Raw genomic sequence first — 26,606 nt, 5'->3', positions numbered from 1 at the left:
TCAAGTTATGTGGTTCTGTTTGAAGAAAAGAAAAGAAAAATGAAAAAACTGGGAGGAGTCCATCTAGAAGTTATAAATATTAATTTAAAAGAAGAAAGGAAAAAAGAAGAAAAACGTAAGAAAAACCCAACCAAACAAAAAACAAAACAAAACAAAACAAAAACCCAAAAAACAAAACCAGCAACTATGAAAAAGCACAATAGCAACAAAAAGACAACAACCAAATAATAACCACAGGAATAGGAAAAAAAAAAAAAAAGGAAGGAGGGTTGGTGTGGCAAGGTTTTGTGCTTCTTCTTCCTTTTTTTTTTTTCCATAGGCACAGTAAGTATTGGGGAAATTAGAAAGGTAATTCCCTTGGTCTAAGAGATACAGGGTTTCTCCATTTTTGAAGCATACTGCCATGGGAACAACTACAGGTTCCTTACACACTCATTTTCACACATCAACGTCTTTTTATGGTTCCAGGAAACTTCCACTCAATTGTGGATGATGACATCATGCCTCTGTAGCTAGAGATCTTGGTATTTGCATAGGTCATAGGACAAAGGCCAGGAGAGAGTTTTTTCTTACATACTAGAAGTTCTGTTCCATCACTGTTGTTGTAATTAGTCTTCTGTAATTAGTGGTCTTGGTTTTTTGCACAGATCCTAGGATGAAGCCTTAGGATAGAGTCATTATAGTTCCAGAAGTTCTGCTTAGTCGCAGTTGTCAAAGTCAGACCTCTGGAATTAGAGATCTTGGTTATTATACAAATCCTAGGCTGAAACCTAGGTTAGGGTCTTTCTTATTGGTCCCAGCATAAGTCCTGCCCAGTCATGGTTGTCAAAATCAGTCTTCTGTAGTTAGCTATCTTGGATTTTGCACAGATCAAAGGATGATGTGCTTTTGATTTCATCTTACCATTAGGTGATGAGATAGGACAACCTGCTCTTAGATCAAGTTGTTGCTGTTTCCTCATTGTCAGGGTGTCATATCAAAACTGGTGCAAGTTGGTGCCAGAGTAGTATTAGGAATTTCCCAGGGAGAGTTTTGTTCCTGGTGTGGTTGCAGGGAACTGTGTCAGTTCTATGTCTGGGATCTAGGGAGAACCCTGATTTTTTAAAGTAAAATATTTACTAAAATTCTGAATTATGTTTAGACTTTAGTTAATAATAATAATGTTAATAATAATAATAATCATTATTATTATTATATTGGCTCATTCATTATAAAAAGGTACTGTCTTAATATAAAGTATAAATAATAAAGAAGACTGAGAGTGAGGCATATGAGAAATTATCTTCTCAGTTATTCTTTACTTTAAAAATGATTTATTATTATTATTATTATTATTATTATTATTTTGCTTTTTGGGCCACAGCTGGTGATGCTCAGGGGTTACTCCTGACTATGCACTCAGAAATTGCTTCTGGCTTTGGGGATCATATGGGACACTGGGGAATCAAACTGCGATCCGTCCTAGGTTAGTGCATGCAAGGCAAATGCCCTACGGCTTGTGCCACCACTTCGGCCCCTGATTTAATATTTTTTAAAGCCTACTACATAACTTCCATGAATCTAAAACATCAGGAATTAGTCCTTTGAATGCACAATGGAGGCCTAATAAATTGTAGTGGTTATTATTATAACTTCCTGATTTGTCCCCATCTCTACCCTCTGGGGATACACTCAGCCTTCCTCTTCAAATCACACATTTGGAATTTTTCTGCTTTAATCTGCCTTTTGTTTTCCTGGTTAAAATGCCTCAGATGGGATTTGCTTATTGTGAGTCATCCTCACTTTCTATCACTGTGAATTTATCTTAGTGGTACTGTCCCTTTGTATTGACCTTCTTCATTCTCTGGCTGTAGGCCTCAGCATTCAGCAGTTTCTTTTTTTTTAAATGTTTGAGAATCAGAACGGCTAGATTCTTGCATTTCCCCACCAAAGGCCTAAAGTCTTTCTTACAAGGTTCAGATTATGAAGTAATAGAAAGGCCCATTACTTCCCCTCTTGTCTTGTCAGATTCTGTGCATCATTTGTGTCTGTGATAAGTGCCATGGAGAGCTAGCAAGGGGCCACCAAAAATTTTTTTTATAAAAGAAAGAACACCCTTTTCCCCTTCATAGGATCATCAGAAAAGTTTCCCTTAGTGTAACTGCTTCACCCTTCATTAGCTCTCTTATAATCTAATTGTTTTCTCAGGGCCCCATTTATTCTATCCCAAGAGCAGAGAAATAAGTGCAATTTCTGAAGTGTGCATGCTTTTCTGTGGAGTCCCAGGATGACTTGAGTCTACAGAATGGAATTTCATACATGTGTTGGGTGAGGTGATTTATTATGGGATGTAATGGAAATTAATTTCACTTTGAACTCTGGGGCACTAGAAAATACCTAAGTGCTGAGCCATTTTCTCTAAGTAGGCTATAAAGCTGCTACTGGCATCTGACTGGATGGAGAGATGGTGATGACCAGTTGTAAAACAATGAGCTAGAAGAGAAGGTTAATGGGGCCCTGGCTAGCAGGCTGCCTCCAATGCCAGCCCTACCAGGCCCTGCTTGTCATGGGACTCTTAGTCTTCTTGGCGCCTCTGATAACAGCATGCTGGAACAATCACTGTATAATGAAAGAGAGCCAAAGGAGAGGCAAAGGGAACATTCTTTGGGGGCCAATGACTGCATTTGACTATGGAGTTTGGCTGGGTGGGGTGGCCCCATTCTGGAAGTTACCTTAGTAGGAAGCAGGATGGGTCAAGCTATAAACAGAAATTCTGTTTTTAAAGATGGCCTCAGTTCAAGCTTTCACTTCTCCTTGGAGGCCTGGACTTCCACGAGAGCTTTTGAACTTCATTCCCTGTCCTTCTAATTTGGAATTTTTCAAATATTACACAATTACCCACCCATTATTTTGTGATAAAATTGAGGTTATTCTAAGACACCACATAGATAATCTGGATTTTTGTACATGGGGCTATTGTTAGAATTTGTATAAAATTTTAAAGTGTGCTCGTGATATTAAAGGATCATTCACTAACATACTCATCTGTCTGTATATGATATCACTTACTCTTTGTCTCTTTCATTAGAGTGTTTTGTTCATCATATTTATTGACATTAGAATAATACTTAGCACATTGTTTCTAACTAATGCTTGTTGATTGAATACATGAATCACAGCGTTTGGGAAACCATCAATATGAATATCAAATGTGCCTTCACACAATTTTCAACTTATTAAAAGTAAATGTTCATTTCATCTCTCTATTCATTTTTCCCAACAAATATTTTATGAGTGTTACTAGGTTCCAAGCATTTCTCTGTAATTTAAATCATGAGCAAGATGTATTCCTGGCCCTATCTCATTACTATTAATTCAGATCTCATATGTAAAGTTTGGAAACACACTGAAAATGATTCTCTTTATTTATCTATTTTTATTGAATAACTGTGAGATGCATAGTTACAAAGTGGTTGATGGTTGAGTTTCAATCATCCATTCACCAGTGTACACTTCCCACCACCCATGTCCCTAGTTTTCCTCCTGCCCCACCTCTTTCCATGCTTTTCTCTCTCTCTCTCTTTCTCTCTCTCTCTAATAATAATGGGTTATTATTATTATTACTGTTGTTGTTATATTATATCTTTTTATCCTCCTCTTTTCTTTATAGACACTGTACAATACTGTTATTGAAAACATATCATACATATCACTTTATCTCTTTTCAGCAACCAGATCTGACCAAGAGCTGGGTGCTGAAAGAAATGATTTATTTTTGTTACTTTACTTAAACACTGTAGTTTACAAAGATGTTCAGAATACAGTTATTTCTAGCATTTATTGTTCCAACACCAGTCTCACCATTCTCCACCATTCTACCCAGTTTGTTACCCACTTCAAGCCTGCTCTCTTGGCAGGCACAATATAATTTATTTTATATTGCTTGTTATAATTAAATGGTAATAAAATTATCAAAAATACTTCAGTAAAATGTTTGTAAAATTGTTATATCTCACAATGGGGTCATTACCTCATTCTCTGAAGATTTACTAAGCTGTTTACTGCCAGTTGAGCATTCTTTGTTATTTTTGTTTGTTGAGATTATGTGACAGCTATGATACTTTTCCATTGAATTTGTTGTACTCCTACTGGGATGTCAGCACAGCATTTTTTTTTAACTTTTATTTTGACCAAAGTGGATTACAAATCTTTCACAGTAATTTTTTAAGTGCATAGTGACATTGAATCAGGGGCATTCCCACCACCAATGTTGTCCTCCCTCCACCCATTCCCAGCATGCATCCCATATCCCCCTTCTATACCCTCCGGGTTGCCAGTATAAGTGATGCCCTCTGTGTCTAGCATGTTGTAGATTGGGTGTCCATTCTGTTGTCGTGTTGGCTTTGGATTTGGTGTTTAAGTCTGATAATTTTTTTATTTCTACTTAATGTTCATATGACTTTCTGGTCTTGGTACCCTTCATTATTTCCCCCTCAGTTTGTGAGGCGGAACAAGATGGTTCCAGTTATGTGGTTCTGTTTGAAGGAAAGAAAAAAAAATAAAATGGGACAAAAATCAAACAAGCAAAAAATGGGAGGAGTCCTTCTAGAGGCCATAAATATCAATTTAAGAGAAGAAAGGGGAAAAGGAAGAAAAACATAGCAATACTAAAAAATTAAAAAAAAAAAACCTCAAAAGCATCACAGCAATAAAGACACCAACCACACAATAACTACAGTCCTGAAATAAAAACAAAACAAAGCACAAAAAAAGAAAAAGAAAATCCATGGGGAAATAAAACATTTTAATATCACCTGAGTTCACACACCAGGAACTCCAGCATCTGTAGCACTGGGCTGATGAGATTGCATAGTAGTTGTGGGGTGTGATTGCTGGGGCTTTTAGGAGTATGGGGAAGGGAGGCAGCATATAAGATCCCAGAATTTTCAGCCCCAAAACCAGTGTATCTAGAGTTTTTGTCTGTTTGGTGTCCCTATAAAGATTAGTCATGAAGAGGTAACGTTATGCCATAGACAGAGTAGTGACTGTGGGATGTGGGTGCAGCTGCTGGGGCTTTGGCAGGGTCGGGACTTGGCCCATCAGGGTGCCCCAGAGTTTTCAGCCATGAGACTAGTGTACTACTGAATTTTAGTAGCTTGGCTTGCCTCTGCTTTTGGTGAGTCTGTGAAGCTGGCTGATAAAGTTTACATGGAGGAGGCTGTGGGAAACCCACAAATGATACTTTAATGTAGTTCTTTAAAGAAGCACAGCCAATTACCACACAGGTCTATTTTAGGGGGTCCCAGGGAACGAAGTTTTTTCATATCATAAACAGGAAAAACTGACCTTTCAAAAATAGTGATTTGATTCACCAAAGTGTATCGTTTGTTGTTGTTGTTGTTGTTGTTGTTGTTGTTGTTTGCCTCAACAAGCAGTGTTTAGGGCTTACTTCTGGCATTGTACCTAATGATCACTTACGGCTGTGCTCAGGGTGTTGTATGAAAGGTTCCTTACCCATTGCACTGTCTTTCTTGCTCCTATTGTTTGTCTTGAAGCTAATCAGGTTTCTCTTTGAAAAAGAAGCCCAGAGCTGATTAATTAATCCAATTATGTTGCACTAATGTTCTTCTGTGTTTGAACTTTCACTTGCATCTACTTAGATAAGTTTCTTCAGTTTTATATTTTTTTGTACTTTTAAAACTTATAAGACTAAAAGCTATTATTACATAGTTCCTCAAAAGTCTTTAGGGAATGATGTAGTATATAAAATTGTAGAGTAAAAGTATATCACAGACTATTTGTAAAGACATCACATGATATTAGCCAATCCGAGTTTCACCAAATCTGGCAACTGTTTGTAGTCACCACACCTATCTAGACAACATGAAATTCAGCTTCAAAATCTATGAAGGGAAATTTTAAAGATATGGACATTTCCCCTCTAGAGAGGTTTAAATTGGGACCAAAAGCTTTAAATCATTTACTAAAGAAAAAATATATCATATAGTAAACATAGCAAATCTTAGTTTTATAGTAAAGTCCCAAAGAAAAGTCACAAATACAAAATCCTTCAAATCACTTTGTCTCTCAAGTAACTATCTGTAATATGCATTGGGGTAAAAAAACAGTTGGGATTAAAAACTTCAGTAATAATTAAGTGCCTAATGATCTATTTATCAATCTAGGAAGGCTATTTAACAGCAAAACAAAATTAGAAGCATTTGTATTTAGGCTGTACAGAAGGTTGAAGTGAATGCTTTGCCGTCAGGATCCCCAAATTGGATCTTTGGCACTGCATATCCTCTGAGCACCTCCAAAACTGAGCACCCCGCTGGATATAGTCTCTGAGAACTATCAGATATCTTTCACAACCTCCCAAAATAACAAAAAGCAATTTTTATTATGAACACTGAAGAGGAAATGACCATGAAGAATAAGCTGTCCATACACACAAAATATAAGACATTATGAAGCTAACCTTGATGTTTAGGATTAATTTGCATCAGTTTTGTCTAAATTTAAGAAGAGTACTATATTTATGTGTTTATGTAGTGAAATGCCATGTATTACTTGCAATGTGACAATATCAGTTAGTTAAAATTACCCTCCTCAATCCAAAATTCTTTATTGTATTTTTTCCTGCACATACTATACTATTAGTGCAATCATAGGCCTTTTAAAAATCTTACATAAAAGTTAAATTAGGGACACAATGAATTTGGGATTCAGGTACATATTGAGGTATGGCTGGAACAGCTCCTTATGAAGTTAAATGATTATCCATCCCAGTGAGAGATGGTTTGAACCTTGCTGTCTTTAGTACTGATTTACCTGGTGCTATGAGATGAAAATACCACATTGAAGGTCTTGTGATCTTAACACTTCCTGTGTCACTCAGCACTAGAAGTGTGTGGGGCATGGAGGAGAAACAAGTTTGGCATATAGACCTTTAGAAGCCTATCTGTGGACACTCCAAAAATTTCTTTTTAACTAGGTTTTCCTAAAGTTGATGATTCTAAAAGTCTATGGCTGAGTACCTACATGAATAGATTAAGCCAATATATTTTTAAACTATAAATAATTTGAATACATATTAACTGCTCCACAAAAAAGTGCATCTGACCTTAACAACAGGGTGAAGCCAGTGGAAGAAGCATGCAAAACCCCTTACCCTTCAGGTTAGGGAAAAAAGCTGGAAAAACCTATATTCCAAAGTAACAGACTATCTGTGAAAGTTGCAAGGGAACAATATAGCAGCAGGAAGAAAAGAATTAACAAACTTTTCACAGCAGTGGTCTCTGTCCTGAGAACTGAAAATTTCCAAAATTGGTGGTTGGGGGAAACTGTTACTCTAATTTATTAGATTAGCTTTGGAGGTTGTATAGATTAGCATGTAGTTTTCTCATGGAGAAAAGCAAAAAAAAAAAAAAAAAAAAAAAAAAAAGGAAACCTTGGGTGAAGGGACAGGAGTGTCTTGTCTCTGTCTTTTTTATAGCATCTACTCTATTCTGGGAGAAAAAGATTCTCCCAGTATTAAGACATAGGGCACCTACACTTCCTTTTCAGAAAATGATGATGTAAACCAAGGGAAGAAATTCTGAGTTTTCCCAGGACTATTTGGATCTATAACTATTTGGGGTCATGAACCCACTTGTGAAAATAAATGACCACAACTCCTTCCTTCACATAGTTGAACTAAGGAAAGAAAGAAGTCTCTGGTAGAAATGTTCTTGCAGCTTGAACTACAGCTAGAACAGTCAGGATGCTGAGAATAAGCCTTCTCTACCTGCTTGATAGAAGGTAAAAGGACTCTCCAGAGAAACAGAATCAATAGGTACATATATATGTGTATTTCTAGAAAGAAATTTATTATTATGTAGAATTACTTCATGCACTTATGGAGGTTAAGAAGTTCCAAAATTTAGGCTTGAGAGATAGCATGGAGGTGGGGAGTTTGCATTGCATGCAGAAGCACAGTGGTTCGAATCCTGGCATCCCTGCACCTGCCAGGAGCAATTTCTGAGTGTAGAGCCAGGGGTAACCACTGAGCGCTGCTGGATGTGACCCCCCAAAAAAAAAAAGTTCCACAATTTGTCCTATATATAAACTGGAGATTCAGGAAAGCCAGTTTATAAGACCAGACATGCAGAGAGGATGGAATATATTTCAACCTTACTCTGAAAGCCTTGGAACACAGAATTAAAGGCAGGTAAAGAACCATATATACACATAGGCAGCAGTACAAGTAATTCAAACTGCTCTACCTTTTTGTTCTATTAGGCTCTCAATGGATTAAATGGCATCCATTCACTGTCGGAAGAACCTCCTTCTTTTCTCAGTCCACCAAGTCCAAAGTAAGTTTTTCTGGTAAATGCCCTCATAGACACACTCAGAAATCATGTTCCAACTATCTATCTGGGTGACCCATATCCTATTCAAGTTAACAATAACAATTAATACTGCAAACCAACCTGCAAATCTCTCCTCAGTGGATCAGAAACAGGGGCATATTCAAAGGTGATTTTTGATTTGGCATTCCCGAAAAGGCTCATATTCTGGAATTCCTGAGCAGGATTTCTGGTTTGAGAAGTTGACTGTGGCTTTCCAAGACAATGTATAGTACAAAATAGTTCACTTTAGACCCTGGTAATGTGGAATTATAGCTCTGCTTCTTCCCAGCAGTAAGGTAATAGAAGAGTTATTACTATCTCTGAACCTCTCCTCTTTCTCTGGAAAATGAGAAAGAACTGGCTTTGTAATATTAGAATTTCTCAAATTCAAGTAATGAAAAGGCTTATTTTTGTTTAATAATTTTTATTGTGACCAAAATGAATAACAAATCTTTCACAGTAATATTTAAAGTACATAGTGACAATGAATCAGGGCTATTCCCACCACCAGAGTTGTCCTTCCTCCACCCCTTTTCCCAGCATGTGTCCCATATCTCCCTTCTTTGTTTCCCCAGAGTGCTAGTATAACTGTTCCCCTCTGTGTATATCTTGTTGTAGATACGATATTGATTCTGTTGTTGACTTTAAATTTGGTGTGTAAGTCTGATCATTTTTTATTTCCACTCAATATTCATATGGCTATTTGTTCCTGCTACCATTTATTTTTATTTTCCCCCTCAATTCATGAGGCAGAACAAGGTGATTCAAGTTGTGTGGTTCTGTTGGATGAAGTCAGAAAAAAAAATACAAAAAAAGAAGAAAAACATAAAAAAAAACAACCAACAAACAAACAATAAAAGACAGTAACTACCAAAAGAAAAGCACCCAGCAACAACAACAACAACAAGCACCAAATAATAACCATAAGAGTGAATAAGAAAGAAAGAAAATAAAAAAGAAGAAACAAGAAAAAGAATGTGCCAGGGGTGATTTCTGAGCATAGAGCCAGGAGTAACTCCTGGGTGCTGCTGGGTGTGACCCCAAAACCAAAATTAAATTAAATTAAAACTAAAACAAAGGAAGGCATGCTAGTGTGGCAAGGCTTTGTGCTTCCTTTTTTTTTTTTTCATAGTCACAGTAAGTATTGGGGAAATAAGAAAGGGAATTCCCTTGGCCTAAGAGATTCAGGGTTTCTCCTCCCTTGAAGTATACTGCCATGGGAACAACTACTAGCTCGTACATGCTCATTATCACACCCCAAGGTCTTTTTATGGTGCCAGAAAACTTTTTGCTCAGTTGTGGATGATAGCATCAGGCCTCTAAAGGTAGAGATCTTTGTATTTGCACAGGTCATAGGATGAAGTCTAGGATAGAGTCTTTCTTTACAGTTTTAGAAGTTTTGTTCCATCCTTGTTGTTGTAATTGGTCTTCTGTAATAAACAGTCTTGTTTTTTGCTCAGATCTTAGGCAGAAGCCTAGGATACAGTCTGAAAAGGCTTATTTTATGGGCAAATTGATTGACCTCCTGGGCTTCTAGTGTTGACAAATCACTCTTAGTGTAGCAAATTACTTAAGTAGATACATTTGAAGCTAAGAGAAAACTCATTTTGTCTTCAGTACTTATGATATATAAATTGAAAACCAAAGTTTTATGTTTGTTTGCTTTGGGCATCTACCCAGGTATACTCAGGGATTACTTCTGGCTCTATGCTCAGGGATCACTGCTAACAGATTCCAGGGAATAGAAAGAGTGTCAGGGATTAACCCTGGGTTGATTTCATGTGAGGCAAGTTCCTAAAACCAATTTAAAATTAATATAAGCAGGTAATAAAAGTAGTAAAAGTTCCTAAAACCAATTTAAAATTAATATAAGCAGGTAATAAAAGTAGTAAAAGTGAAAATAGCATTAATATGAAAAATAATATTTAATTAACATTAGTTGCCACTGTCTATGTTGTGGCATAATATTTTGTGCTATATAACTATGTATTCTCTTGTTTTATCTGTGACAAAATCTATGAATATCTTATGCAGTATGTGCAATGTACTATGATATAATTTAATCTTCACTTGATACATATTGGGTAAATAGCATAACAATAGCTGGCAATAATTAAGTTGGCAAAATGTAATGATATTGTTAATATTTACATATTTAATATGTGACAGACATTGTTCAAATTTATTCTAATAAAGTCATTAAATCCTTACAACAATCCTATGAACAAGTTGCTTAATTATTTCCTTTACAGATGTAGAAACTAAGGTATAGAAAACAAAATAATTTGCCAAAAGTCATAGTGTATTACTAATCTGGAATTCTAAATGAGGCACTATAGAGTCTGTAACCTTGTATTTACCCAACAGGTAGTCTGTAAATACACACAAAATGTAGACAGGCATTGGAAATGTGGCAGTTCTCCGTTCTAATTACATTGTGTGTCTTTATTATTTTTAAATTGCTACTGAAATAATTGTTTTAATTGATCAAAATAACTAATTGAATTCTGAAATATGTCCATGGGAGTTTATAGACTCCAACTTAAAATAATAACAACAACACACAGAAAATATACTCTATTCTGGGTGCTGGTATTTTAGTGTTATACAGAAAACTTAAAGTTCCAATGGAAAGAGCACCTCTCTTTAATCTGCTAAATTTTTTTTAAGAAGTTAGTTCTGTGATTTTCTTTTACTTTTAGTATCATTTTATTTTTTTTTAATAAATAAATTATTTAATTGAATTATTGTGAGATACAGTTACAAAGTTGTCCATGATTTTCAGTTATACAATGTTCGACACCCTTCCATTCACCAGAGTACATTTTCCAAGTTTACGTCCCACACTCACTGCTGCCTTCTCCCCTGTCTGCCTCTATAGCAGATAGATATTTTTTTCTCTCTTTTTCTCTCTCTGTCTCTCTTCCTCTGTCTCTCTTTCCCTCTGTCTCTCTCTCCCTCCCCCTTTTAGATACAGTGGTTTACAATATTGTTACTTTCTTATGTTTGAGAAAATAGGAGATGAGTTTTCTGTCCCAAATGAGTTGAAACCTAGGAGAAATGACCAGCCATTTAAAAGTAACAGTGCAGACAAGATTTATACATAAACTGCAAGATAAATAATCTTTAAAATATTTGCAATGATGAGGAACCATGGTTTTGTGACAGCATCATGAGCCCTAGAATTGGGAACACAAAAAGAAGAGGAAAATTACTAGAAATTGGTTGCTTAAAGAATTGATTCTTAGTAGTTGGACCTCAGGCCAACTTTGTAATTTTAGGTATCTGATGAAGGAGGTGCTCATACTTCAAGGAAGAGGCTCCCAGGATTATTTAATCTCTCATGGGGTTAGCACAGGTTGGTGTTTGATCATCCACAGTAGTGGGTCATGTCTAAAAAATAATTGAAGCTTGGTTTAAAACTGTATTTGAAAATAAATCACTTTTAATATTAAAAGTGGGAAAACATTTAACAGATTAAATAGCCTTAAAAAGAATTTGACAATGTTTAATGTTTATTTCATGATAAAAGAACGAAGTGGTAATATACAGTAATTTACCTTATGATAAAGTATATCTATGGGAGGCCTTTGGCTACTGGTCAAAGTTAAATGTCAAAACTTTGAAAGCTTACATTCAGAATAGAAGCAAAATTAAAATATACTTCTCACCATTATTACTATTCACTGATATACTGAAATTTCTTGCATGTGCAAGTAATGAAAAGAACTAAAGGTATATAGACTTGAAGGAAAATATAAAATTATCTCTATTCACAGAAACCATGATTATGTGCATAAAAATTTAGCAAACTATAGTTATAGAAATTCTAAGACTAATAGAGACTTTAACATGGTTTAGAAAACAATATATAAAACTAAATTATAATTATGCTATAGATACAATTATTAATTTTAAAAAATAAGTGATATTTGAAATTTCATTAATAGTATCAATCATCAATCATTAAGGGTTAAGTTTACAAAAATGTATGACTGACTTCTTCCACAATCTAAAAATTGCCAAGAAATTGCCACCCCATAATGGGTAGGGCTCTTGACTTGGCCACCCTGGTTCAATACCCAGCATCCCATATGGTCCCCCAAGGACCACAGGAATAATTTCTGAGTGTAGAGCCAGGAGAAACCTTTGAATATTGTCAGGCTTGTCCATCCCCCTCCAAGACACTCTTCCAAATTGCTGAGATTAAATATCCAAGTAATTTCAGCAAAAGTACACATTTACTTATGGGAATACTCTTCATTTAAAAAAAATGTCCATGATTAGGGACACAAAAATAGAATAGGAGATAAGGTGCATGCCTTGCATACAGCAAGTTCCAGTACCACATATGATCCCCTGAATGTTGTCAGAAATCTGAATATAGAACCAGAGATATCCCCTGAGCTCTCCTGGATGTAGCCCAAAATAAACAGAAAAAATTAGCTAATTAAATTAAATAAATGTTCATTCTTTCCAATTGACCCATAGTATTGACATAATCCTAATAAAAATTCTAACAGGTTTGTGCATCATTGATAAATTGATTCTAGAATGTTTCTGAAAATGTAAATTAGCTAAAACAATTTAAAAAAAAAGAGCATTGTAGAACAACAGAGTTCAGGAGTAGGGTCAAATAAATAAAGTGTTGGCAAAGATGCAACTATAAGTCAATGGGATGTTGTTAACAGTTAACAATGCTGACTCAGTGATATGGACATAAAGAGAGAAAACTGATCTTTTTTTTTTTGAGAAAACTGATCTTTATCTCACAAGTTATCTGTGTGGTAAATTTCAAATTCACCTCAAAAGTGTAAATATAAACATGCAAGACTTAAAAAAAAGAAAATAGTTACAATTTTGAAATTGCTTAGAGCATATTTGCTAATTATAAAAAGAAAAAAAGACAACTATGAACACTATTAAAATGAAAACCTTTATTTGCAAAAAAGACACCATCAAGAATTGAAATGGAGGCCGGAGAGATAGCACAGAGGCGTTTGCCTTGCAAGCAGCAGATCCAGGACCTAAGGTGGTTGGTTCAAATCCTGGCGTCCCATATGGTTCCCCCGTACCTGCCAGGAGCTATTTCTGAGAAGATAGATAGGAGTTATCCCTGAGCACTGCCGGGTATCGCCCAAAGCCCCCCCCCCCAAAAAAAAAAAAAAAAAGAATTGAAATGAGGGTCAGAGTGGTAGCACAGTGGTAGGGCATTTGCATTGCACACAGCTTATCCAGGACAGATACGGGTTTGATTTCCAGCATCCCATATGGTCCCCAAACCAGGAGCGATTTTTGAGTGCAGAGCTAGGAACACCTCTGGGTATGGTCCAAAACAAACAAACAAACAAACAAACAAACAAAAGAGAGAAAAGTCCCCTCCCCCCAAAAACAAAGAAAAGAAAAAGAAAACTGAAATGGGGGCCCGAAGAGATAGCACAGCGGTGTTTGCCTTGCAAGCAGCCGGTCCAGGACCAAAGGTGGTTGGTTAGAATCCTGGTGTTCCATATAGTCCCCAGTGCCTGCCAGGAGCTATTTCTGAGCAGACAGCCAGGAGTGACCCCTGAGCACTGCCGGGTGTGGCCCAAAAACCAAAAAAAAAAAAGAAAGAAAAAGAAAACTGAAATGGAAAATTAGAGGTGGAAAAAATCCTTAATAAAATACCAGATAAGAGATTTACATTCAGAATATATAAAGAATACCTAAAATTTATGGATACCTAACCCAGCTGAAGTTGAGGAAAAAAATCTAGTTAAACTTATAAAAAAAAGATGATTATCAACATCACTAGCTCTCTGGGAAATTTGAAATTAAAACCACTAAGAGACAACTGCATGCCCATTTGAATGGCTAGACTACTTTTAAAATTTGCCAAATTGGCAAAGATAGAGCAGAATAATAACTCTTATTTATAATTGGCAAGAAAATAAAATGGTGAATTACTAATTTAAGTTGAAACTGGTAGACAAGCAAGACAATTAAAAAGAAGCATAAAGGGACCGGAGAGATAGCATGGAGGTAAAGCATTTGCCTTGCATACAGAAGGTCGGTGGTTCAAATCCTGGCATCCCCTATGGTCCTCTGAGCCTTCCATGAGCGATTTCTGACCATAGAGCCAGGAGTAACCCTTCAGCACTGCCAGGTATGACCCAAAAATCAAAGAAAAAAAAAAGCATAATGGACTTTTTTTTATTTAAAGAAAAAATAAGCATATCCTTCAAATAACATAGCAGTTGTATCCCAATTTATCAATGATAATTAAAATATATCCATACAAAGGCTTACAAGTATATTTTTATTCATAGTTACTTTTTTCAGACTAGCTCAAAACCTTAAATAACACAAATGATCACCATAAGTGAGTGAGTAGAAAAATTGTTATTATATAGAATATGTGTGATTACACATAAAATAAAATATAATTAAGAATTAAAAGTATATAACTGTTGATATATGTAGTAACAAATAAATCTAAAAAAATTATGCTGAGCCAAAGAAAATACAAAGGAATGCATAACCATCTGATTCTGCTCATACATATTTCTAGATAAAGCAAAATAATGTATTGTAATTGAAATCAGATTCATATCTGAAAGGGTTGATCATAAAAAAACATGAAGTGTTCATGTTATAGGTAATGATTTGTATTTTGACTGTGATGTTTTTACAGAAATGTAAATGTAAACACAATGTAAACATTTGTCAAAACTCAACAAACTTTTTTATTTTGTTTGTTTTTTTGGGTCACACCCAGTGATGCTTAGGGGTTACTCCTGGATCTCTGCTCAGAAATTACTCCTGGCAGAAGAAAAGAAATAATAAAAACCAGGGCAGAAATAAACAACATAGAAACAAAGAAAACAATACAAAAAATCATTGAGACCAAGACTTGGTTTTTCGAAAGAATAAACAAGATAGACATACCCCTGGCAAGACTCACAAACAAAAGGGGGGGACACCCAAATAAATAGGATCACAAATGAAAGGGGAGAGATTACAACAGAAAACAGAACCCTAAGAAATTCAAGGCATCATAAGGGCATACTATGAACAACTGTACTCAAGCTAGAGAACCCTGAAGAAACTGACAGATTTCTGGAAAAATATCATCTTCTGAGACTGGATAAGGAGAATGTTGAAAGCCTAAACAGTCCAATTACATCTGAGGAAAGTTAAACAATAATTAAGAAACTCCCGAAGAACCAAAGTCCAGGTCCAGATGGTTTTACAGGTAAATTCTATCAAACATTTGGAGAAGAATCACAACCACTGATCCTCAGGCTCTTCCAAAACATTGAAAAGACAGGAATCCTTCCTAACTCCTTTATGAGGCTCATTCCCAAAGATGGCAAAGACACTGCCAAGAAAGAAAGCTATAGACCAATCTCACTAATGAACATAGATGCAAAAATCCTTAACAAAATCTTAGCAAATCGAATCCAATAATACATCAAAAAAAAAACTATATACACCATGACCAAATGCCGGGGTGATGAACATGCGGCTCTCAAGCCACATGCGGCTCCTGGCCAAAATGAATGCAGTTCTTTGCCTCTTATGTGTTTAATATATTATTCTTAAAATTATATGCTTTTTGTGCTAGTGTTTGTTTGTTTTGGCAGATCACTGCGTGGTGTGGCTCTCTGATTCTCACAGTTTAAAATTTGGCTCTTTATGTCAAACTTTTTCACCACCCCTGACCAAGGAATGCAAGGATGGTTCAACATATGCAAATCAATCAACATCATACATCATATCAACAAGAAGACAAAAAACACACGATCATATCAATTTATGCAGAAAAGGCATTTGACAAAATTCAACACCCATTCATGCTAAAAGCACTCAGAAAAATAGGATTAGAAGGAAATTTTCTCAAGATAGTTACAGCTATCTATTAAAAAACCATAGCCAACATTATCCTTAATGGCAAAAAACTGAAAGCATTTCCACTAAGGTCAGGAACTAGACAAGGCTGCCCACTTTCTCCATTCTTATTCAACATAGTTTAGAAGTACTAGCAATAGCTATCAGACAAGAGAAGGGAATTCAAGGAATCCAGATAGGGAAAGAGGAAGTAAAACTATCTCTTTTTGCAGATGATATGACGATATACAAAAAAAAAAAAAAAAAACCTAAAGAGTCCACAGTAAAATTCCTATAAGCCAATTCAACAAAGTGGCTGGCTACAAAATTAATACACAAAAGACAACAGCATTCCTTTATGCCAGTGCTTCTCAATTGTTTTTCTGTCATGCCACCCTAGCAAGAAGAAAACATTTTTCACCCCCCCGTGTGACTTTAAATAGTATATTTATTAAAAAATACTTTAACCTGAAAAACAAAAATATATAAAATACTTTGAGCTGATTTTTTAATCAGAAGTGATGTCTGGATTAATGGCTATATGAGCACATTTTGCAATGCATAGCTTTTCTTTTTTAATTTTTTTTTATTTAAACAACTTTATTACATACATGATTGTGTTTGGGTTTCAGTCATGTAAAGAACACCACCCATCAGCAGTGCAACATTCCCATCACCAATGTCCCAAATCTCCCTCCTCCCCACCCAACCCATGCCTGTACTCTAGATAGGCTTTCTATTTCCCTCGTACATTCTCGTTATTAGGATAGTTCAAAATGTAGTTATTTCTCTAACTAAACTCATCCCTGTTTGTGGTGAGCTTCATGAGGTGAGCTGTAACTTCCAGCTCTTTTCTCTTTTGTGTCTGAAAGTTATTATTGCAAGAATGTCTTTCATTTTTCTTAAAACCCAGAGATGAGTGACACCATTCTGTAATCTTTCTCTCTCTCTCTCTGACTTATTTCACTCAGCATAATAGATTTCATGTACATCCATGTATAGGAAAATTTCATGACTTCATTTCTCCTGACAGCTGTGTAATATTCCACTGTGTATATGTACCATAGTTTCTTTAGCCATTCATCTGTTGAAGGGTATCTTGGCTGTTTCCAGAGTCTTGCTATGGTAAATAGTGCTGCGATGAATATAAGTGTAAGGAAGGGATTATTCTATTGTATTTTTGTGTTCCTAGAGTATATTCCTAGGAGTGGTTTAGCTGGACCATATGGGAGCTCGATTTCCAGTTTTTGGAGGAATCTCCATATTGCTTTCCATAAAGGTTGAACTAGACAGCATTCCCACCAGCAGTAGATAAGAGTTCCTTTCTCTCCACACCCCCGCCAACACAGCTTGTTCTCATTCTTTGTGATGTGTGCCAATCTCTGGGGTGTGAGGTGATACCTCATAGTTGTTTTGATTTGCATCTCCCTGATGATTAGTGATGTGGAGCATTTTTTCATGTATCTTTTGACCATTTGTATTTCTTCTTTGTCAAAGTGTCTGTCCATTTCTTCTCCCTATTTTTTGATGAGATTAGATAATTTTTTCTTGTAAATTTCTGCCAGTGCCTTGTATATTTTGGAGATTAGCCCCTTATCTGATGAATATTGGGTGAATAGTTTCTCCCACTCATTGGGGGGCTTTGTATCCTGGACGCTATTTCTTTCTTTTTTTTTTTTTTTTGGGCCACACCCGGTAACGCTCAGGGGTTACTCCTGGCTATGCGCTCAGAAGTTGCTCCTGGCTTGGGGGACCATATGGGACACCGGGGGATCGAACCTCGGTCCGTCTAAGGCTAGCGCAGGCAAGGCAGGCACCTTACCTTTAGCGCCACCACCCGGCCCCACGCTATTTCTTTTGAGGTGCAGAAGCTTCTCAGTCTAATATATTCCCATCTGTTAATCTCTGCTTTCACTTGCTTGGAGAATGCAGCTTCCTCTTTGAAGATGCCTTTAGTCTCAATGTCCTGGAGTGTTTTACCTACATGTTGTTCTATGTATCTTATGGTTTTGGGTCTGATATCAAGGTCTTTTATCTATTTAGATTTAACCTTCGTACATGATGTTAGCTGGGGGTCTATGTTCAATTCTTTGCAAGTGGCTATCCAGTTGTGCCAACACCACTTGTTGAAGAGGCTTTCTTTGCTCCATTTAGGATTTCTTGCTCCTTTATCAAAAATAAGGTGATTGTATGTCTAGAGAACATTCTCTGATTATTCAAGCCTATTCCACTGATCTGAGGGCCTGTCTTTATTTCAATACCATGCTGTTTTGATAGCTATTGCTTTGTAGTACAGTTTAAAGTTGGGGAAAGTAATTCCTCCCATATTCTTTTTCCCAATGATTGCTTTAGTTATTCTAGGGTGTTTATTGTTCCAAATGAATTTCAAAAGTGCCTGATCCACTTCTTTGAAGAATGTCATCATATCTTTAGAGGGATCACATTAAATCTGTACAGTGCTTTGGGGAGTATTGCCATTTTAATGATGTTAATCCTGCCGATCCATGAGCAGGGTATGTGCTTCCATTTCTGCATGTCCTCTCTTATTTCTTGGAGCAGAGTTTTATAGTTTTCTTTGTATAGGTCCTTCACATTTTTAGTCAAGTTGATTCCAAGATATTTGAGTTTGTGTGGCACTATTGTGAATGGGGTTGTTTTCTTAATGTCCATTTCTTCCTTATTACTATTGGTGTGTAGAAAGGCTATTGACTTTTCTGTGTTAATTTTGTAGCCTGCCACCTTGCTATATGAGTCTATTGTTTCTAGAAGCTTTTTTGTAGAGACGAGGGTTTTCTAGGTAGAGTATCATGTCATCTGCAAACAGCGAGAGCTTGACTTCTTCCTTTCCTATCTGGATTCCCTTGAAATCTTTTTCTTGTCTAATCGCATTAGCAAGTACTTCCAGTGCTATGTTGAATAGGAGTGGTGAGAGAGGACAGCCTTGTCTTGTGCCAGAATTTAGAGGAAAGGCTTTCAGTTTATTTCCATTGAGGACAATATTTGCCTCTGGCTTGTAGTAGATGGCCTTAACTATATTGAGAAAGGTTCCTTCCATTTCCATCTTGCTGAGAGTTTTGATCAAGAATGGGTGTTGGACCTTATCAAATGCTTTCTATGTGTCTACTGATATGATCATGCGATTTCTGTTTTTCTTGTTGTTGATGTTGTGTATTATGTTGATAGATTTACGGATGTTAAACCAGCCTTGCATTCCTGGGATGAAACCTACTTGATCATAGTGGATGATCTTCTTAATGAGGCATTGAATCCTATTTGCCAGGATTTTTTTGAGGATCTTTGCATCTGTATTCATCAGCGATATTGGTCTGTAATATTCTTTTTTGGTAGCATCTCTGTCTGGTTTAGGTATCAAGGTAATGTTGGCTTCATAAAAGCTATTTGGAACTGTTCCTGTTTTTTCGATTTCATGAAAGAATCTTGCCACAATTGGTAGAAGTTTCTCTTGAAAGGTTTGAAAGAATTCATTAGTAAATCCATCTGGGCCTGGACTTTTGTTTTTGGGCAGACATTTGATTACTGTCTTAGTTTCCTCAATAGTGTTGGTTGTGTTTAGATATGCTACATCCTCTTCATTCAACTGTGGAAGATTATAAGAGTCCAAAAATTTATCCATTTCTTCCAGGTTTTCATTTTATTGGCATAGAGTTTCTCAAAGTAGTTTCTGATTACCCTTTGGATCTCTACCATATCAGTAGTGATCTCTCCTTTTTCATTTATAATACGAATTATCAAGTTTCTCTCTCTCTTTCTTTGTTAGTTTTGCCAGTGGTCTATCAATCTTGTTTATTTTTTCAAAGAACCAACTTCTGCTTTCCTTGATCTTTTGGATTGTTTTTTTGGTTTCCACTTCATTGATTTCTGCTCTCAGCTTTGTTATTTCCTTCTGTCTCCCTATTTTTGGGTCCTTTTGTTGAGTACTTTCGAACTCTATGAGCTGCATCATTAAGCTATTCGGGTAAGCCCCTTCTTCTTTCCTGGTGTGTGCTTGCAAAGCTATAAATTTTCCTCTCAGTACTGCTTTTGTTGTTTCCCATAGGTTCTGATAGTTTGTGTCTCCATTGTCATTTGTTTCTAGGAAGGTTTTGATTTCATCTCAGACCCACTGGTTATTCAGTATGATGCTGTTTAACTTCCAGGTATTAAAGTTTTTCTTCTGTGTCCCTTTGTAGTTCACATATAATTTCACGGCCTTGTGGTCACCAAAGGTAGCCTGCAAAATTTCTATTCTCTTGATATTATGGAGGTATGTTTCATGTGCTAGCATGTAGTTTATCCTGGAGAATGCCCCATGTACATTAGAGAAGAATGTGTATCTGGGTTCCTGGAGGTGGAGTGTCCTGTATATATCTACTAGGCCTCTTTCTTCCATTTCTCTTTTCAGGTCTAGTATATTCTTGTTGGGTTTCAGACTGGTTGACCTGTCAAGTGTTGACAATGCCGTGTTGAGGTCTCCCACAATTATTGTGTTGTTATTGATATTATTTTTCAGATTTGTCAACAATTTTATTAAATATTTTGCTGGCCCTTCATTCGGTGCATATATGTTTAGGAGAGTGATTTCTTCCTGCTGTACGTATCCCTTGATTAATACAAAATGTCCATCTTTGTCCCTTACAACTTTCCTAAGTATAATGTTTGCATCATCTGATATTAGTATGGCCACTCCAGCTTTTTTATGGGTGTTGTTTGCTTGGATGATTTTCCTCCAGCCTTTTATTTTGAGTTGATGTTTGTTCTGACTATGCAGGTGCATTTCTTGTAGGCAGCAGAAGGTTGGATTGAGTTTTTTAATCCATTTAGCCACTCTGTGTCTCTTGACTGGTGCATTTAGTCCATTGACATTGAGAGAAAGAATTGTCCTGGGAGTTAGTGCCATCTTTATATCGAAGTTTGGTGTGTCTATTGGTCAGTCTTGTCTTAAAGTAGGCCATTCAGTTTTTTCTTTTAAGAATGGTTTTGAATCTGTAAAGTTTCTGAGCTGTTGTTTGTCTGTGAAACCATGTATTGTTCCTTCAAACCTGAAAGTGAGTTTTGCTGGTTGCAGTATTCTAGGCAAAGTATTTATTTTATTGAGTTTTGTCACTATGTCCTACCACTGCCTTCTGGCCTTGAGTGTTTCTGGTGACAGGTCTGCAGTAAATCTCAAGGATGTTCCCTTGAATGTAATTTCTCTTTTCAATCTTGCTGCTTTCAGAATTCTGTCTCTATCTGTGGGATTCGTCATTGTGACTAGTATGTGTCTTGCGGTGTTTTTTCTGGGGTCTCTTTTAGTTGGTACTCTTTGAGCATGCAGGATTTGATCACATGTATTCATTAGCTCTGGTAGTTTCTCTTTAAAGATGTTCTTGACCGTTGATTCTTCCTGGAGATTTTCTTCCTGGGTCTTTGGGACTCCAGTGATTCTTAAGTTGTTTCTGTTGAGCTTATCATAAGCTTCCATTTTCATCTGTTCCCATTATTTGAGTAATTTTCCATTGCTTGATCATTTAATGTATAGCTTTTCGAAGTGGGGTTTGTAGTAGGACACAGCAACTCTCAGCTCCAGAGAGATACAGAGACATAAACATGGGATTAGCTTATTATGACAGTGTTTGCTGAGGTCAAACATGTCCCCCATTATGGAGCCTCGAGCCCCCTCTGGGGGGGGCTTGTCCCACTATTTGAGAATCACTGCTCTATAAAAATAACGAACAAGAGAAAGACATTAAGGAGTCAATGCCATTTAAAATAGTAATTAAAAATATCAAGTACCTGGGAATCAACCTGATAAGAGAATTGAAAGACCTATACAATGAAAACTTCAAAACACTTCAGAAAGAAATTGAAGAGGACCTAAGGAAATGGAAGAACGTCCCCTGCTCATGGGTAGGAAGAATCAACATAATCAAAATGACTATCTTATCTAAATTACTATATAGATCCAATGCAATCCCTATTCAAATTCAGACATTATTATTATTATTATTATTTTTGGTTTTTGGGCCACACCCGGCAGTGCTCTGGGGTTACTCCTGGCTGTCTGCTCAGAAATAGCTCCTGGCAGGCACGGGGGACCATATGGGACACCAGGATTCGAACCAGCCACCTTTGGTCCTGGATTGGCTGCTTGCAAGGCAAACGCCGCTGTGCTATCTCTCCTGGCCCATAATTTAGACATTATTTTTTAAGGAACTAAACAGTCAATTATAAAATTCATTGGGAATCATAGGTGCCAATATATAAGGAGGAGAAATGTTCAAATGAAGTGGAAGGAGGGCAACACAAAGACTCAATTACCCAATGTAACCTAAAGAAACCAGCAACAATGGAAACAGCAGTTTTGAGTGAACAGGTATGCAATCAACCTCTAACCACAAAGGTCTATAATAATGTCCTAATGTATTTATCCACAGAATCAGGTTCAGAATATGATTGGAAGCCTGGATTCCCACTGTATTGATTACTAACAATATGCTTTAATGCTTTAATTTTATCAAATATAAAATAACCCTTCAGCTTCTTTGTTCACAGGGGACCTGGAAAAAAAGGGTGGACACCCTAATTTTAAAAGTAAGTGTTCAATCATACTGGATACCATATACAGTGCCCATTATGTCAATGTCTTGATAGAATACTCGAATTTCCTCACTTCCTTTTGTTTATGTCTTCTATTAAGACTCAAATCATATGATCATTGAGACCACTGGAACAGTCAATGGCGCACCACAAACTTATGCTACAGGTCCCACTTATCGAACACATTGTGGTAAATCTCTACTACTTTTTTTTTTTCATTTTTCTTTCTCTTCTTCCCTCTACTTCTTTTTTCCTCTCTCCTTTATTCTTCTTAATCAATTCAATCTATGTTAAAAAAAATAAAAGCTCTTGCTGTCAGTTGCTCCTTAGGAAAGGTACCTTTATACTTAAGATGTAGCACAGGAGAGTACATAGGATAACTCATTCTATAGTCCTCACTGCCACATTGTTTAGTACTCTAGATGTGAAATCTGTCGTTGGCCTAAAAAGTTCCAGCCACTATATAATCCTGAAACCTTCATTTAGCAAAGACCACCCCTGTCAGTGAAGAAGAGCCTTGTAAAGGGAAAACCCTCAATACAGACGCACTGACCAAATCCTTTTTAACTTACATTCACCGTTTTTACTTATTCTTCTTTTCTCTTCTCTCTTACCTACTGTTTTCCCTCCCTACCTCTCCTAAGACATATTGTAACCAATTAATTATCTTTTTTTAAACTCAATCATACCTTAAGAGCCCAGACCCAACCTAGGAGGGTCAGGCCTCCAACAACAACTTAATAATAAAACACTAATGTCTGTGTTTATGTTGGCATGAGTTTGTAGACAGTGGACTCTTCACTGATTGCCGAACCCAAAATGTAAACAAGCCATGCCTAAAATGTATATAGGCCCTCTTATATAGTATTCTCCCCCCCCCCTTAAGAAATCCTTCTATCCTCTCATTCCCCATTATCCTTCCCTATTTAACCCTCTTTACCCTCAGTTATTAACCCATTAGGTACCAGGACCAACCTCCTCCAATAAACCACCACCAAGCTCCCAAACAAAAAGGACACCCTCCCATCACATGCCTCAGCAAGAAATCACAGCCAACACACTTGCTGATTCATGCTTTATGGCCCTTCTTCTTACCCTCCTAATCGTGAACTGTTGCATGCTACCGATTCAGCCCCAGAAGGACTCCAGCCCTAGGACACTTCTCTCATGGCTATAAATAATTTCACAAATCCAACAAGATGATTTGTGATGAAAAAATGCCCTTGACTCCACTCCCCCACAAGAATATCTCAAAAGACTCAGTGTATTTCCCTTATGTGTTTAATACCTCTATAATAATACCTCCTATTCTGCTTATCCCCAAAAGTAAGTTAGCCTCATGAATAGCATTTTTCTTTAATACCTCTTTTAAATGTATTTTTATTTATTTCTTTTATTATATATCTACAAATAAATATAATTTTCCCTCTCTTTCTCTCTCCAACCTAACCTGTTTTGGTTCTGCTTGGTACAAAACCTACAAGGGAAGTCTTTCCTGGGATAAAAGCTCGGGTCAAAACCGGAGCACAGAGATTGAGCAGACTGTCATTCTTACCTCCAAATCCACCAGCAATATATAATATGTCACCATACTCTTTTGCATAGGCACTCTAAATAAAGGAAAATATTATGCACAGAAACAAGCTCTTACCTATTAGATATAAGAACCCATACATTTTATAATGCAGGGTTGCTTCCCACCCTGAGTTTGTGTCATATGAACCCAACTTAGACTCCATGTGTTTGGACAGCGACCATCCAATCCAGAACCCCAGATCCCACTTATAGAACTGTCACAGGTTTCAGAAATAGTACCAGGAACCAAACTTCTCCCAGGGAAACTCTGAATGCTGTACCAGCACCAACTTTTACCTATTTTAACATGACATCCTGACATGAGGAAATGGCAACAACTTGAGCTAAGAGAAGGCTGCCCTATTTCACCACCTAAGAGTATGATACAATTAGGAGACATGTCATCTTTTGCCCTAAGCAAAAACCAAAATTACTATTTACAGAAGACTGACTTCGACAAACATGGTCTGGACAGAACCTATCGAGGGACCAATGAGGAAGTTCCTAGCCTACGTCTCAGCCTAGAATTTGCACAAAAACCAAGATCTCTAATTCCAGAGGTCTGACTTTGACAACTGCGACTGAGCAGAAATTGTGGAACCATGCTGAAAGACTAAACTTTAGGCTCTGTTTTAGGATCTGAACAAAAACCAAGACCACTAATTACAGAAGACTGATTACAGCAACAGTAATAAAACAGAACTCCTAGAACCATAAAAAAAATAACTCTCTCCTAGCTATCACCCTATGACCTATGCAAGTAACAAGAGCTCCAGGTACAGAAGTGGGATATCATTATCCACATCTGAGTGGAAAGTTTCCGGCATGATAAAAAGACCTTGGGGTGTGTAAATCAGTGAATATGGAGCCTGTATTTGTTCCCATGGCAGTATGCTTCAAGGGCAGAGAAACCCTGTATCTCTTAGGCCAAGGGAATTCCCATTCTAATTTCCTCAATATTTACTGTGCCTATGAAAAAAAAGAAGGAAGAGGAGGAGGAGAAGGAGAAAAAGAAGGAGGAAGAGGAGAAGAAGAAGAAAAGAAGAGAAGAAAGAAGAAAAGAAAGAAGGAAGAAGGAAGAAGAAAAACAAAAAGAAGAAGAGGAGGAGGAGGAGGAAGAAGCAGCACAACCCTTTTTGAAGAAGTTGCTGGTCTGTTTTATTTTTTATTTTTATTTATTTTTTGTAGCTGATGGCTTTGGTTTTTGGTTTATTCTTTTCTTATTCTTTTTGTACTTTTGTTGTTACTCCCTTATTGTTTTTTGGTTTTGTTTTGTTTTGTTACTTTTTTATTTTGTTTTCCCTTCCTTCTTCTAAGTGGATATTCATAACACCTAGACAAACTCCTTCTAGTTTTTCTATTTTTCATTTTATTTGTTCCCACCCCCCCGCCCCAATGGTACCAAGACCAGACAGTCATATGTTCATTTGGTGGAAATAAAAAATGATCAGACTTGAATACCAAATCCAAAGTCAACGACAACAAAACCTTTACCCCATCTACAACAAGCTGTTTAAGTGGGGAATAGTTCCACTAGCATTATGGGGGGGGGGGGGAGGAGGGAGATGTGGGATGCATGCTGGGAAAAGGGGTGGAGGTAGGACAACACTGGTGGTGGGAATGCCCCTCATTCATTGTCACTATGTGCCTTAAATATTATTATGAAAGATTTGTAATTCACTCTGACCACAATAAAAATTGAAAAAAAAAAAAAAAAGAAAAGAAAAAAAAAGAAGGAAATCACTCCTGGCAGGCTTAGGGGCTATTTAGGATGCTGGAATCGAACCTGGGTCTGTCCCAGATCAACAGCATGCAAAGGCAAACTCCTTGCCTGTTGTGCTATTGCTCCAACACCAAACTCAACAATCTAAGAGGCATTTTAAAATTATCCTTCAGCCCAGTTGATTTTTCAAACATGAAATAATTAATTGGTAAGTTAAATGTATAAAGGATAAATTAGTTTTATTAGCTCACTAGGACTACATGACAAACTGCCACAGATTAGTTGATTAAAAAATATGGGACTGGAGAGATAGCATGGAGATAGAGCGTTTGTCTTGCATGCAGAAAGACAGTGGTTCAAATCCTGGCATCCCATATGGTCCCCCAAGCCTGCCAGGAGTGATTTCTGAGCACAGAGCCAGGAATAACCCTTGAGCACTGCCAGTTGTGATCTGAACCCACTCCCATCCCCCAAAACAATGTTTTTACTTGATTTTG

This window comes from Suncus etruscus, chromosome 9 (assembly GCF_024139225.1).
Source record: "Suncus etruscus isolate mSunEtr1 chromosome 9, mSunEtr1.pri.cur, whole genome shotgun sequence".
Taxonomy (NCBI): domain Eukaryota; kingdom Metazoa; phylum Chordata; class Mammalia; order Eulipotyphla; family Soricidae; genus Suncus; species Suncus etruscus.
This window is presented reverse-complemented; position numbering follows the sequence as displayed.